The sequence below is a fragment of the Bos mutus genome, chromosome 3, assembly GCF_027580195.1.
Source record: "Bos mutus isolate GX-2022 chromosome 3, NWIPB_WYAK_1.1, whole genome shotgun sequence".
In the NCBI taxonomy this organism is placed as follows: domain Eukaryota; kingdom Metazoa; phylum Chordata; class Mammalia; order Artiodactyla; family Bovidae; genus Bos; species Bos mutus.
In genome coordinates, this window is record NC_091619.1 from 103837707 (window position 1) to 103853060 (window position 15354).

Here is a 15354-nt window from a genome sequence, read left to right on the forward strand (position 1 = left end):
TGATATTTGTCTTCGGCTTCATTTAGTACAGTCATCTCTAGGTCCATCCATGTTGCTGCAAATGGCACCGTTTCATTCTTCTTCATGGCAAATATTCTATTGTATAAATATACCACATCATCTTTATCCATTCATATGTTGATGCACATTTAGGTTGCTTCCATGTCTTAGCCATTGTAAATAGTGTTGCTATGAACATTGGGGTGCATGTGTGTTTTCAAATTATGGTTGTATCTGGATATATGCCTAAGAGTGGGATCAAAAAATCATATGATAACTCTATTTTTGGTCTTCTAAGGAAACTTCATACTGTATTCCACAGTGGATGTACCAGTTTACAGTCCCACCAACAGTCTAGATGGGTTCCCTTTTCTCCATGCATTGAATAGTTGTGACAGAGACTATCTGGCTTGCAAAGTCAGAATATTTATTTTCTGGCCTTTACAGAAAAAGGTTGTTGACTCCTCAAATATTTGCATATTAAACAAGCTCTTAGGTAATTCATAGATTAAAAATGAAACCATAAGAGAAAACAGAAAATATTTTAAACTGAATGATTATGAAATTCTATATATTAAAATTTGTTGGGTGCAGCAAGAACAGTGTTTAGAGGAAAACTTTTAACTTTAAATGACTACATTAGAAAATAAAGTCTTAAAAACAGTCTTCTGCATTTCTACCTTAAAAGACTAAAAGAAGAAGGGTAAATTTAATCCAGAGCAAGCAGAAGAAAATAAATGATACAGATATGAACAGAAATCAGTGAAGCAGAACAAATCATTGGGAAAATTAAGAAAACCAATATTTGGTTATTTGATAAAATTAAGAAAATTGATAAATTCCTAACAAGAATAGTCATGGATGACACCAAAGGCACAGACAACAAAAGAAAAACAAATTGCATTTCAAATTGAAGCTTTTTTGCTTTAAATGACAGTGTCAGCAGCATGAAAAGGCAACCAGTGGAAAGGGGGAGAATATTTGCAAATCATATATCTGATAACAGATTGATATCCAGAATATGTAGAAAACTCCTGCAACTCATGATTCGGGGACTTCCCTGGTGGTCCAGTGGTTAAGACTCTCTGCTTCCAATGCAGGGGCCTGGGTTTGATCCCTGGTCAAGGAACTAGATCCTTCATGACTCTATTATAGAGTTCACATTGCCACAACTAAGACCCAGCAGAGACAAATAAATAAATGAATTAAAAAATAAAAAAAACCCAATTCAGAAATTGTCAAAGGACCTGCATAGACACTTCTGCAAAGGAAATACACCTAAATGACCAATTAACATATGAAAACATACTATCATTAATCATTAGGGAAATGCAGACCTAAACTACAGTGAAATATCGTTTCACACTCATTAGGATGGTTATTATCAAAAAACAAAATAACAAATATTGGCAGTGATGTGGAGAAATTGGAACCCTCATTGCATTGCTGGTGGGAATGTAAATTGCATTCTTATGTGCATTCCTAAGTGCACCTGTTATGGAAAATGGTATGATTTATGAAAAAATTTTAAATTACTGTATGGTCCTGCAATTTTACTTCTGGGTATATACCAAAAGGCAATGGCAACCCAGTCCAGTACTCTCGCCTGGAAAATGCCATGGATGGAGGAGCCTAGTAGGCTGCAGTCCATGGGGTCGCGACTGAGCGACTTCACTTTCACTTTTCACTTAAATGCATTGGAGGAGGAAATGGCAACCCAGTCCAGTATTCTTGCCTGGAGAATCCCAGGGACAGAGGAGCCTAGTGGGCTGCTGTCTATGGGGTCGCACAGAGTCGGACACGACTGAAGCTACTTAGCAGTAGCAGCTTAGCATATACCAAAAAGAAGTGAAAGCAGAGACTTGAACAGATATTTGTACATATGTGTTCATAGCAAAATTATTCACAATTTTCAAAAGATAGAAGCAAGCCAAGTGTTCATCAGTGGATGAATAGATGAACAAAATATGGTATATACATACAACAGAATATTATTTCACCTTAAAAAGGAAAGGAATTTTGACACACACTATATGGATGAACTTTATATTCATGGTGCTAAATTTAATATCGCAGTCACTAAAGGACCAGTGTTGTATGATTCTATTACTTGAGGTTCCTAGGGTAGTCAAATTCATAGAGACAGGAGATAGAATGGCAGTTGCCAGGACCTGGAGAAAGGAGGGGGATGGAGATTCAGTGTTTAATGGGTACATAGTTTCAATGGGAAAGATGAAAAAGTTCTGCAGATAGAACTTTTGAAGAGGTTTAGTGCTTTGCTCTGGATTAGGTTTTTGCTAAAGATAACATGACTGGTTTGATTTTCTGTCCGGACCACTAAAAAACTTTCTCCATATCAGTAGTAAGGCTGTTTTGTGTTCTTATTATTCTGTGTGTTCACTGGATTAGCATTTTTAATTTCCTTCAAGAACTTTTTTTTTACATCCATAACTTGGCTGTTTAGTGAAAGAGGCCAAGCTTTTGGCCTGTCTTGGCTTTTGATATGCCTTCCTTACTAAGCTTAATCATTTCTGGCTTTTGATTAAACTGAGAGATGTGCAATTCTTCTTTTTACTTGAACCCTTAGAGGCCATTGTGTATTATTATTATTATAATACTTGGCTTAATCTCAATGCTGTTGTGTTTCTGGGAAGCCCGAGGTGAGGGAGAGAGGAGAACCGGCCAGTCAGTGGAGCAGTCAGAATACACGCAACATTTGTCCATTACGTTCACCATCTTATATGGGCACTGTGACACCCCAAACAGTTACAATGATAACATCAAAGATCACTCATCACAGGTCACCATAACAAATGTAATAAAAATGGGAGAAAAAAAGTTGAAATATTGCAGGCATTGCCAAAATATGACACAACCCCAAGAAGTAAGCAAATACTGTTGGAAAAATGGTGTCCATAGACTTGCTTGATGATGCAGGTTGCCACTAGTCTTCAATTTGTAAAAAAGCGCAATGCTGCAAAATACAGCAGTGAAATGAGGTATGCCTATAATAGGTTGTATTTCAGGTAATTATAGGAATTTTGTCTGCATGTGGGCGTGAGTGGTGATAGCTGTGTGGTACAATTGAATATTGCATGGTGTACATGTTCCCTAACGGAATACCGATTTAGAGTTCCACAGCAAACTCCAGTAAAATGTTAATTTTGATTTTACTTACACTGCGTTTTTGTAACTACTCAGTTATTTACTTTCTGAGTGAGTTTCTAATAACTAGGAATGCCTAATTATAAATAAAAAAATGAAAGTCTGTGAAATTCCGTGAAAGGACTACATATTTGGATTGATTTGTAGGTCATCAAAAGAACCTATCGGTAGACCGCAGATCATACAGAGAATCACTACTTGCTGTGAAAGTGTATGTGATGATGGGAAGGATGCAAGTAGCTCTCTGCTGCCGTCTTGCTGCTCTTCTGCCTCCCTTGCTGATCTCATGTTCTAAACACATTACAGCCACTCTCTTCTAGATTGCAGACTGTTGGCAGGGTCTTTCTGCCTCTTTGGTTTGATGAAGGCTCTTCCTGCTTCTAATGAGAGGCAGTTTCTGAGGGGATACTCCAAGCTGGGCCCTCGTAACCCAGTTCTTTCCTCTACACAGTTGTTTCAGAATTTGGGGGCTTCCCTGGTGGCTCAGAGGGTAAAGCATCTGCCTGCAATGCTGGAGACCCGGGTTCAATACCTGGGTCGGGAAGATCTCCTAAGGAAGGAAATGGCAGCCCACTCCAGTACTCTTGCCTAGAGAATCCCAAGGACAGAGAAGCCTGGTAGGCTACAGTCCATGGGGTCGCAAAGAGTTGGACACAACTGAGCGACTTCACTTTCACTTTCACTGGGTTAGGAGGACTGCAGCAGATTGGAAGATGCTCAGACACAGCCTCACACCAGATTCTTAATGTATGTGTGTGTGTCTAGTCCACTTGCCTTCAGAGAACCCCAGTTCATTACAGAAATCTGTACCTACTTACACCTCTGTTCATCTCTGTAAAGAGGAGGAGGGACTTGCCCTCCCAGATATTAAGACCTTCTTAAAGCCACACTATTAGAAACAATACTGTTGATGCTAGAACAGAAAAACTGGCCAGTTAAAAAAATAGCTCAAACCTATGCATGTAGGAATTTATTAGAGCATAAAAGTGACAACATGAATCAAAGGAGAAAGGACATACTGAGTTAAAGAAAGCTGCATCCATACCTAACTCCATGTACAAATATAGACTTTAGATGAACTGAAAATTTACATGAGAATAGGAAAATTAGAATGTTAATAGGAGAAAATGAAAGATTATTTTTGTGACTTAGATGGCAAGGGGAAGGACTAACAAAACCTTTAAAAGCACAACTCATAAAACAAAAAAATTGATGAATTTGTCTAAATAAAATTTAAAGATTTTTGTGCCATTAAACACACTTCAGACAAAGTTAATATATAGATATTATACTGGAAGAAGGAATTCTCACTATTTAAAATTTGCAAGACTTGATATCTAAAATACACAAAGAACTCCTGAAAATCAAGAAGAAAAAGGCAGCAACCGCAGTAGAAAGTGGTCAAAGAATTGGAACAAGGAATTTACAGAATAAGAAACTCATAACGCTAAGCATATGAATAGATATTCAAGCTCATGGGCTTTGAGAAACATTAAAATTAAAACAAGATATCACTTTATACCTCTTAGAAGTTGGATAATGTCGAATATTGACAGAAATGTGAGAATATAGTATCCTTTGCTGGTGGGAATGTAGACTGATAAAGCCATTCTGGAGCTCAGTTTAGCAGTAATTAACCAACTGAACTATATGTACATCCTTTAGCTCAGCAAATCTGCTTCTTTATATATATTCCATGAAACTTATCAGAGATATTCACTATTTGTAGACCCAGCGGGTTCAAGGACAAATACGTTTCTATTCTAGGGGTGGGGTGAATAGGTAAAACATAGGGTATTTATACATGAAATGGTAATGCAGCTGTTAGAAGTAACAGTTCACATATACATAAAACAACATGGGTAGAATTTTAAAATATAGTTTGAGTCAAAAATGAAACAGAGTAACACAGTGCCACTTATATAAATTAAAAAGACAGGTATACAAAGATTTCTTAGGATACAAAAAGCATAAAAAACAAAAAGCATGAGCTATAAAAAATTAAAATGTGATAAACTTTACCAAAATTAAAAATGTTTGTTCTTTAAAAAACACTGATACAATAAAAAGTAAATCACAGAATGGAAAAGAATATGTAGTAATTAATACAGTATTCAATTATAAAATATTCAGTAGTTGTATGTATTTATATCTGAAATGTATAAACAGTTCTTATAAATTAAGGATAAGTTAACAAAAATGGGCAAAAGATTTGAAGAGACACTTTACAAAAGAAGAGATATGAATGGCCAATAAACACATGAAAAGAGTCTCAACATTGTTATTCATCATGGAAATGCAAATTACAGCTACAATGAGATAACACTATATACCTGTGAGAATCACTCAGGTTTTTAAAGAAATGATAACAAAGCGTTGGTAATAATAATGAAACAGTTAGAATTCTCATATGTTGCTGTTGTGAATGTAAAATAGTACAACCACTTTGGCAGTCTCTTAAAAAGTTTACATACACCTGCCAAATGACAGTCTTTTCACTCTTGAGTATTTACCTAAGAAAAATAAAAATGTGTGACCACTTAAAGACTTGTACATAAATGTTCATAGCAGCTTTATTTCTGGGATTCCCAAACTGGAAATAAATCAAATGTCTATTGGCAGACACAATGTGGTATATCCACACCATGATGTACTGTTCAGCAATGAAAAAGAACAAAGTTGATTTGCCCAACATCATGGATGAATGCCAAACTCATATATGAGCAAAAGAAACTAGATACAAAAGAGTATGTGTTGTATATTTCCATTTATATAAAATGCAAACTAATCATTAGTAACTAAAAGCAGATCAGTACTTAACTGGATAAAAGAGGAAGGGAGTGATGGATTGCAGAAGAACAGGGAGTTTCTTGACGTTGATAGAAATATTCTGTGTCTTGATTGTGGTGGTGATTTCATGAATGTATATAACTGTCAGAACTCTTCAAATTGTATTTGAAGCAATTTAAAACTTTAAATGGAAGCAATTTATGTAACTTATTCCTAGATCAAGTTGGTATGAAAAAAGTAAATACATAAACCATATGTTAAAAGCAGATAAGCATATATATATGTATAAAACACAATAGAATAGTTGTCTTTGCAAGTGAAAGGAAATGGGGAAAAGGGAGAATAAAAATTATGATTTGATTTATGTTATTTTCCATAGGGTTCCTTGCAGTTGGTTTGGTCTGGGTGGATTAACTTTCTGTATGCCTGTACATTTCATGATAGGAGGATGGTCTATTTGAGCATAAAGAAGAAGGCCCTCTAGGGAGCAGAATGGCCATTATGTACCTTGAAAACCACAAAATATTGCTGTAAGAAATGAAGGAATATTGAAATAGAGATACACTGTGTTCATGGATCAGAAGACAAGATTATCCAGTGGGTAGGCGCTCTCACTGTGTGGGTTCAGTCCCTGGTCTGGGAACTAAGCTCCCACAGGCTGCACAGCATGGCAAAAAACAAAAGAGTCAGTGGATTCCCAGACTCTCAGAAGGCTTGGTAGATTGTTTTTTGGCAAGGCGAAGGGGGTTGGGGGCGGGAAGAAATTGACAGCTGACTCTAAAATTAAAATGGCGTGCGCCTGTAATCCCAGCTACTCGGAAGGCTGAGGCTGGAAGATCGCTTGAGCTCAGGAGTTCTGGGCTGCAGCTGCGCTACGCGGATCAGGTGTCCGCACTGAGTTCGGCATCAATATGGGCCCACCAGGTTGCCTAAGGCGTAGTGAACCGGCCCAGATCAAAAACGGAGCAGGTCAAAACTCCCGTGCTGATCAGAGAATTTAGAATAATCAAAAACAATTTTTAAAAATAACAAAGTTGTAGAGTTTATGCTACTTGATTTCAAAACTTAAAGTTACGATAATCAAGATAAGAGTGGTACTAGTATTAAGATGGACAATAGATCAGTGAAACAAAAAATAGCCCAGAAATGGACCCACACATATATGGCAAACTGATGTTTGATAAAGGTGCTAAGGCAATAAAGAATAATTTTTTTCCTGTAAATGGTAGCAAACAAACAAATCTCAATTGAAATGTGCCACACACCTAAATAGGAGTGCTAAGACTATCAAACTCATAGAACAAAATATAGGAGAAAATCTTGAGTTTGGTAATGATTTCTGAACTAGGACAAGAAAAAAGCACCAGAAAGTTAATAGATTGGACTTCCATCGAAGCTAAAAATTTTGCTCTTTGAAGAAAATCACAAAAATTTAAAGGCAAGCCATAGACTGGGAGAAAACTATATGAATCGATACTTTACCAGAACAGATATGTAGATGTCAAGTAAGCACATGAAAAGATACTCAAAATCATTAGTCACTGTGAGAAAATGGGAAATAAAACCACAAGAAGATATTACTCTAAAGCCTTTAGAATGGCTAAAATTAAAAAGATGGACTGTATCAGCTGTTGTCCTGGATGTGGAACAACTGTAACGCTTAAACACTACTGGTAGGAATGTAAAATGATATACAACCACTTTGAAAAACAGTTTGGCTGTTTTAAAAAAAATTAAACATCCACTTCACCATACCTCCAGCCGTTCCAGTCCAAGCGAGGTGCAACCATATGTTCATACAAAGACTTGTACGTGAATGTTCATGGCAGCTTTACTTATAATAACCAAAAAACTAGAAATAACTCAAAGATAGGTAAATGGATAAATTGTGGTATACCTATACAATGGAAGGCTACTCAATATTAAAACAGAGTGAACTATTTTTTCTAGTTTTATTGAGACATAATTGACATAAACATTATATTGGTTTCAAGTGTACAGCATGACTATTTGATATATGTATATATTTCAAAATGATTATAATAAGTTTAGTTAATATTCATCACCTCCCATAGTTATAAAAATGGAATTAACTATTGATACACAAATAACATGGATGAATCTCAAAATAAGTGTGCTGAGTGAAAGAAGCCAGACACAAATGAGTACATAAAATGTGATTCTATTTATAAAAGACAAAATTATAGTGATGAAAAGCAGATCAAGGGTAGTATGAAATGGGGTAGGTTATCAGGTGGATTTAAAGGGGCAAGAGGTACTTTTGGGCTTGATAGATATGTTCATTATCTTAATTGTGATGATTTTGTAAATATATGTCAAAATTCATCAACTTGTATACTTTATATTAATATATGGCCAGTCCTTGTATGTTAATCAGACCTCAGTAATAACTTTTAAAAAATAGAGAAGAAACGGTTGATTACCTTGAAAGGAATAACAAACTAACAGTTGATTTCTCAAGAGTAGCAATACAAACTGGAAGACAGTGAAGCATTTTACTGTGTTTGAATAAATGTGTCAACCTAGAACCTGCACATGCAGTGAAACCATTTTTCAAGAATGAGCAAACACTGAAGAAAGTTCACTACCAATAGTTAAAAGCACTTACAAAATATAAACTTCAGAACAAAGAAAGTGATTCCAGAAGAAGATGCAGGAAGGAATAGTAAGCAAAGAAAACAGTAAATACGTGCGTCAATTTAAGTAAATATTGAACAGCAGTATTGTCCAAATATTTGGCATTATAAAAGCAAAAAGATGGAACCATATTACTAGTTAATAATAGCATATAAGTTGAGAGAAGATGTTAAGAGTTAAGAGTTTTCTTGTATTGTTTGGTAAGAGGATTAAGTATATTTGATGAGTTTAAGTAAATATGCAGGTAAGGTTTCTGGTATAACTACTACACAAATAGAGTGTATAACTTAAAAACTAACAAAAAGAAAAATGTATTGAGAAGAAAAAAGGAAAGTCAAACAAAAAAATAATTTTTAAGAAAGAGGCCAGCCCGCAATATCTGAAACGAAAGGTTGACTAGTTGGTAATTTAAGCAAGAAGAGCGTGCTTGTAAGATGTCATCTCTCTAAAGCAGAGAGCTATGTTTTGTAGCAGTGTGGTTTTAAGAGTTTGGTCAAGAGTATTAATATCTTCTTATTAATACGATACTGATTGCCCATTGCAGTGTGTTGACATTTGCACTAATACTGTAAAGTGATGGTAGGTAAAACTGTTCACACCTTTGCACAGATCAAAGCAGAGGCACCAACTGTACTATCAGTTGTATTTTTCATTGCCACGCAGAGTAAAAACAAGCAAAAAGTTGTTTCAGAAACTGATGAGAATCTGAATTTCTCATATTAAGTTGTAAATTAAAGAGATTTGCAAAAAATCTAAAATGATGCCACTCTGTTCCTACATTTGTTTTGAAAAGTTATTTCTTCATAGAATTATGATATGTATGATAATATATAGTGGGTTTATTAATTTAAAATAAATTACTATTTTGAAATTTCTTAGTTTCCAATATATTAAATACTAATGTAATTATTAACCTATATACACAAATACTCTTTGGAGCCCTCATTGAGTTTTAGGAGTGTTAAAAAGGGCCTGATACCAAAAGTTTAAGAACTACTGTTTGTTCTGGCTCCTTCGGAAGAGAGGAGCTCGGAGATTGGTGGACTTTCAGAAGGAAGAGTATTTAGGGATTGGTTGCCCACTGTCTGCGGGTTCACAGTTATCTGAGTAAGACTCACTGATCGGATGATTTTCAGAAGCATAGTCGTAGAAGTGAAGCTGCTGTTGTTGTCTGGCTTTCAAAAGCTTGTATTATGGTGTGAAACTATTATTGACTGATTTGGATGGGTTTGAAACTAGTTCTGGTGGTTACTTCTTGCTATAAAAGAGTAATCAGTACTTTCCTAGGTGCTTAGAAACCTTTTATTTTCAGTGGAAGAGATGGCGGAAAATTGAAAACACAACTCTTATAACTCAATAATAAAAAGACAGATAATCCAGTTTTTAAAACGAGCAAAAGATGTGATTAGGCAATTCTCCAGAGATGATATATAAATGGTCAGTAAGCACATGGAAAGATGTACAACATCATCAATAGGGAAATGTAAGTCAAAATCACAATATACTATTTAATACCCATTAGATGGTTGTTCAGTCACTCAGTTGTGTCCAACTCTTTGTGATCCCATGGACTGCAGCATGCCAGGCTTCCCTGTCCATCCATCACAATCTCCTAGAGCTTGCTCAAACTCATGTCCATTGTGTCAGTGATGCCATCCAACCATCTTGTCCTCTGTCATCCCCTTCTCTTGCCTTCAATCTTTCTCAGCATCAGGGTCTTTTCTAATGAGTCTGCTCTTCACATCAGGGCTATAGTCAAAATGACAGCTCATAAGTGTTAGTGATAATGTGGAGAAATTGGAACCCTCATGCACTGTTGTTGGGAATACAAAATATTGTAGTCACTTTGGAAAACAGTCTGGCAGTTTTCTTAATAAGTTAAACATACAGTTACCATTTGATCCACTCTTTTGAGTGACATAAACTCAAGAGAAATGAAAACATATGTCCACATTAAAACTTGTATACAAATATCCATAGCAGCATTATTCATAACAGCCAAAAAGTAGAAAAACCCAAATATCTATCAACTAGTGAATAGATAAATAAAATGTGTTTTATCTGTACAATAGACTATTCAGTTCAGTTTAGTTGCTTAATCATGTCCGACTCTTTGCGACCCCATGAACTGCAGCACACCAGGCCTCCCTGTCCAACACCAACTCCCGGAGCCCACCCAAACTCATGTCCATTGAGTCGGTGATGCCATCCAACCATCTCATCCTCTGTCGTCCCCTTCTCCTCCTGCCTTCAATCTTTCCCAGCATCAGGGTCTTTTCAAATGAGTCAGCTCTTCGCATCAGGTGGCCAAAGTATTGGAGTTTCAGCTTCAACATCAGACCTTCCAATGAACACCCAGGACTGATCTCCTTTAGCATGGACTAGTTGGATCTTCTTACAGTCCAAGGGATTCTCAAGAGTCTTCTCCAACACCACAGTTGAAAAGCATCAATTCTTTGGCGCTCAGCTTTCTTTATGGTCCAACTCTCACATGACTACTGGAAAACCATAGCCTTGACTAGACGGACCTTTATCGGCAAAGTAAGGTCTCTGCTTTTTAATATGCTGTCTAGGTTGGTCGTAACTTTTCTTCCAAGGAGTAAGCGTCTTTTAATTTCATGGCTACAGTCACCATCTGCAGTGATTTTGGAGCCCCAAAAAATAAATTCTGTCACTCTTTACACTGCTTCCCCATCTGTTTGCCATGTAGTGATGGGACCAGATGCCATGATCTTTGTTTTCTGAATGTTGAGCTTTAAGCCAACTTTTTCACTCTCCTCTTTCACTTTCATCAAGAGGCTTTTTAGTTCCTCTTCACTTTCTGCCCTAAGGGTGGTGTCATCTGCATATCTGAGGTTATTGCTATTTCTACCAGGGATCTTGATTCCAGCTTGTGCTTCCTCCAGCCCAGTGTTTCTCATTATGTACTCCGCATATAAGTTATATAAGCAGGGTGACAATATACAGCCTTGACGTACTCCTTTTCATTCACCAATAAAAGGAATGAGTTACTGATACATCCTACAGCATGAATGAACCTTGAAACATGCCAAGTGAAAGAAACCAGTCACAAAGGGTCACATATTGTGTGAAATGTCCAAAATACATAAATCTGTAGAGACAGAAAATAGATTAATTGTTGCTTAGGACCCCAGGGATAGGAGGATGATAGCTGAAGGGAAAAGAGTGAGTCTTCTTTCATCATCTTCTGTCAAGGCTGGTTGGACAAGGGAGAAATGCCCTTCCTGGGAGCTGTACAGCTTTAGCAGTTCATTTTCTGTTGGTGGGGGTTTGGGAGCTTGGGAATTATTTTAAGATTTAATAACCACAGGCTTTTAAGCAGGCTGGGCTTGGAATTTCTTTAGCTCTACAGTTTCCTCAGAACCTAAGTAGTTGAGTGTAAAAAGGGTTTTTTGAGATAATTGTGGGAATATGAATGTGGACTGAGCATTTGATGATACTGACAAATTAACTTTGTTAGATGTGATGACACTGTGATCATGTAAAGAAATGTCTTTGGGTTTTATAATTATGTCTAGACAAAGTATTTAGGGATGAAAGCATGATGTCAGGGACTTGTTTTAAAATAATGCAGGCAAAAAAGAGAGAAGGAAAAATAAAGAGGGGCGAGGGAGGGCCGACAAAGAAGAGAATGAAACCAGGAAGCCAGTAGCAAAATGTTTAATTGTTTGATCTGTAGGATGGGGCTCATTATATTCTCTCCACTTTTATGTGGTTAGAAAATTTTCATTAAAAAAAAACCTTTCATAGGTTAGTATCCACAGCTGCCAAAGACTCTGATCTTTTGTTTACTGGCCTCTGTGCTCTGTCTATTTTCTAGCCCTTGAATTAATTTGTGGCTACTTTGTAAGACCTTTTGAAACAGTAGGCTAGAATGGGAGATGTACTTAGACGCTCAGTCATGTCCAACTCTTTGCAACCCCAGGGCCTGTAGCCACCAGGCTCCTCTGTCCATGGGATTCTCCAGGCAAGAATACTGGAATAGGTAGCCATTCCCTTCTCCAGGGGATCTTGCTGACCCAGGGATTGAACCTGGGTTTCTTGCATTGCAGACAGATTCTTTACTGTCTACTTCTAATTGTATCTTCTCCTGTGGATTCACTCCAGGTGTCTGGCAGGTAACTATAGGTTGAAAAATGTTTGGGACCATAGTTTTCTCCTGTGAAAGTTGCTGCTTGGCAGCACCCCTTAAATTGCTTCAATTTGGGTTACAAATCCTACCATTTATATGCAAGTATAGAGTATACAGAATATATATATCAAGGGGGGAAGACTTGTGCGTGTATATTCATATTTATACATACACAGGCATATATATTTTCCACAGTTAATTGTGATCCACACAGTCAAAGGCTTTGGCATAGTCAATAAAGCAGAAATAGATGTTTTTCTGGAACTCTTTTGCTTTTTTGATGATCCAGCGGATGTTGGCAATTTGATCTCTGGTTCCTCTGCGTTTTCTAAAACCAGCTTGAACATCTGGAAGTTCACGTACATGGAAGTTCACCTATATGCAGGTCAGGAAGCAACAGTTAGAACTGGACATAGAACAACAGACTGGTTCCAAATAGGAAAAGGAGTACGTCAAGGCTGTATATTGTCACCCTGTTTATTTAACTTCTTTGCAGAGTACATCATGAGAAACGCTGGGCTGGAAGAAGCACAAGCTGGAATCAAGATTGCCGGGAGAAAAAAAAAAAAAAAGATTGCCGGGAGAAATATCAATAACCTCAGATGACACCACCCTTATGGCAAAAAGTGAAGAGGAACTAAAAAGCCTCTGGATTAAAGTGAAAGAGGAGATGAAAAAGTTGGCTTAAAGCTCAACATTCAGAAAACGAAGATCATGGCATCTGGTCCCATCACTTCATGTCAGATAGATGGGGAAAGAGTGGAAACAGTGTCAGACTTTACTTTTTGGGCTCCAAAATCACTGCAGATGGTGATTACAGCCATGAAATTAAAAGACGCTTACTCCTTAGAAGGAAAGTTATGACCAACCAAGATAGCATATTCAAAAGCAGAGACATCACTTTGCCAACAAAGGTCTGTCTAGTCAAGGCTATGGTTTTTCCAGTAGTCATGTACGGATGTGAGAGTTGGACTGTGAAGAAAGCTGAGCGCCAAAGAATTGATGCTTCTGAACTGTGGTGTTGGAGAAGACTCTTGAGAGTCCCTTGGACTGCAAGGAGATCCAACCAGTCCATTCTGAAGGAGATAAGCCCTGGGATTTCTTTGGAAGGAATGATGCTAAAGCTGAAACTCCAGTACTTTGGCCACCTCATGCAAAGAGTTGACTCATTGGAAAAGACTGTGATGCTGGGAGGGATTGGGGACTCTGATAGCAAGAGGAGAAGGGGATGACAGAGGATGAGATGGCTGGATGGCATCACCGACTCGATGGACGTGAGTTTGCGTGAACTCCAGGAGTTGGTGATGGACAGGGAAGCCTGGCGTGCTGCCATCCATGGGGTCGCAAAGAGTCGGACACGACTAAGCTACTGAACTGAATTGAACTGAGGCATATATATTACATAGAGATTTGTGTAAATATGTAAAAATAATTCTGGAAGCATGAGACCCAGTAATGATAACAGGCTTCCCTTCAGGGAAGAAAGCTGATAGGTAGGAGAGGATGTAGGATAAAAGAGACAGGATGGAATCCTGGGGTACCAGAATCTAAGGGGTGAGCGGCAGGTGGTGACCTCTTACAAAGTCGCCCTGAATAACCAGTGTTTCTTACACTTCTAAGAAAGTATGGGAAGAAACCAAGAAGGAGCAGCCAGAAAGATAGGAGGGAAAGTCAGAGGAAGGAGTTTCAAAAAGGAAGTAGTCTTAAGACTTCCGTCTGCACTTTGACCCAGCATTTCGCCTTCCAGGAATCCATCTATAGGTATACGCGCACATTTGCCAAATGGTCTTTGCCAGATTATCTACAGCAACATTTGCTTTTTGCCTCATGTTTCTACTAGCAGGCGAGTGGAAGGAACTGGAACATTCACCAGTAGGAGCTAAGTTCTCCCATCCAGTGGGGGTGCTCTGACCCTGAATAAGGAGGCTCTGAATGTGCTGGTATGAACAGAGTTCTCAAGGATTGGGATCCTCAGAATGCTTTAAGCTTTTGTCATTGCTCTGAAAGGATGTAGCTGATTATTGTATTCTTTATCCTCGTGGCAGAATACTTTCTTTTTTTTGGCTGCACCCATGTGTGGCTTACAGGATCTTACTAGTTCCCTGACTCGGGATTGAACCCAAGTCCTCAGCAGTGAAAGCGCAGAATCCTAACCACTGGACTGCCTGAGAATTCCCCAAAACACTTTTTTATTGTTGTTCCCTGAACTCTAGTGTATTGTTATTCTTATGAACTTTCTTATTACAAGCAGTTGTTGGCATACTCAAAGTTTTGAGTTATTAAATCTGCTCCATTTTGAGCCAATCACAGTTGCCGCCTGCTGTTTTGTTTGTTGGCTGCCAAGTGCCTTTATATGGTAGTTTAACTTTTTCATGACACTTTGAAATGTTGCAGTCTCCTTGAGCCACAAGAGGGCAGAAGAACCATTTGATTGCCTCAGGACAGGCTTGCGCAGATCTCCTTTGGCAAAAGTGTGCCTGAACTAGTTGTTACGCTAACTCATTCGCTAGGCCACGTGCACCTCGAAGGCAGAACTTCTGCCTGTCATCAGTGGAGGAAGTGGAGGGATGAGAGGAGACACCATAGGT

The 15354-nt window shown here is 37.8% G+C and overlaps 1 protein-coding gene across 4 annotated transcripts in view; it reads left to right on the forward strand.

Annotated features, from left to right (window-relative positions):
• ST3GAL3 (ST3 beta-galactoside alpha-2,3-sialyltransferase 3) overlaps window positions 1-15354 on the forward strand; it is a 215260-nt gene that overhangs the window by 40739 nt on the left and 159167 nt on the right. The gene's annotated exons all lie outside the window — the stretch shown is intronic.